Source organism: Stegastes partitus, unplaced genomic scaffold (assembly GCF_000690725.1).
Source record: "Stegastes partitus isolate 25-593 unplaced genomic scaffold, Stegastes_partitus-1.0.2 Scaffold622, whole genome shotgun sequence".
NCBI classification, from domain to species: Eukaryota; Metazoa; Chordata; class Actinopteri; family Pomacentridae; genus Stegastes; species Stegastes partitus.
This window is the reverse complement of record NW_007578353.1, coordinates 284050-285479: the sequence shown is the minus strand read 5'-3', so window position 1 is coordinate 285479 and position 1430 is coordinate 284050.

Here is a 1430-nt window from a genome sequence, read left to right as displayed (position 1 = left end):
AAAAATTGTGAGAGCTCAAGGCAAATTTTATTTTTAGTGATAGTCTTAAGGGCTCAGAATCACAGTTTAATTCAAGACACCACAGTTGATTTGAATTGCAACAATTCAACTGGTTGTTTATCATTTCTATTTATGTGTTTTAGAAGAGAATGAATCTGTACAAATGGGGGATTCTTGCACGAGTCCCGTTCTTTGCTGTTCCTTACATAGAAGCGAACATTCACCAGAAAGAATGTTGAGCCGTAGGGACAAAGGTCTAGGAAATTTCCAAGGAGCCTAAAGGTTCCTTGAGTGGTCTTAAGTAAGTACCTAGATAAGAAAAAATGATTGCCTGAAGATCAATGCCTCCTTAGCTACTATTTTGGAAAGATCATGATTTGGGGTTAAATATAAAGTTTATTAGAGTTATAAAGGTTATAATGGTTACATGTGGTAGTGATAATGGAATGGAAACAACTCTAATAGTGGGTTTGAAGCAGGAAATAAACAACAGTTCAGCATTAAAGTTTTGTTGGCATATCGATTCACCTCAACCTCCTCCCTACATAGACGTTGATTGGTCTAAAACATCAGCTGCTCCTGTCACGACTACCACAGCCACTATTATGAGTTGTCACGTTGATTGTAACCATGTTGTTTAGGGGCTTTTGCTAAACAGACGTCCTCTCAGTAGAGGTCACTTATGACCTATGAGGTTGTCTTCTGTAGGAGTACAGTCTCAGTACATACTGTAACGCCAAACCAATCCCTTCCTGTAGATGTGGTCAAAACATATTGTCTGCTTAGGGTGTGGTAGCAAAGTTTGAGCTGCATTTTTAAGGATTGGGAGTCACTGCAGAAGGAAGTATAGCAAGACTGAAGAGTGCTGGGCAGTCTTGTTCTGTCCCTTTTAGCAACAGCCACTGGCTCATCCTTCATCATAATCATAAATTAGACATGGACTTCTTTGTGATCCTGTTGTGCAGGTAATACAACTTTGCCACACACAGCAGTGGTGGAAGCTTGGTTTAATTACGCAGCAAAGAGGATGAGGAACGGTTCAAGTCAGCTGTAAAAATATTAGAAACGCTGAGCAGAGCAGGTGGATGTTAGTGCTGGACGACAGAGCTGGAGGAAGAAGGGAAAGGCTGGTTTCCATAAAGCTTTGTCATCAGTTAATGTATCTAGAAAGAACTTCCTTATACCTGCATGAAGCTTCAAGTTTGTAACACTCAGACAACACGTAGACACACAAACCTTCAGGTAAAAATGACTTCATGATTGTGATTTGACAATCTATTCAAAGCCACTTCCGAAGTGTTTGGCTACAATAAAACTTTGGCTGAAATAGACACACTTCTGGGATATATTAATGGAACATGTATTAATCTGCCGTTGTCTGCTGCTGCTGTCTGTAACTTTTGTTAACTGATTATTTTGAGCCTAAAGAA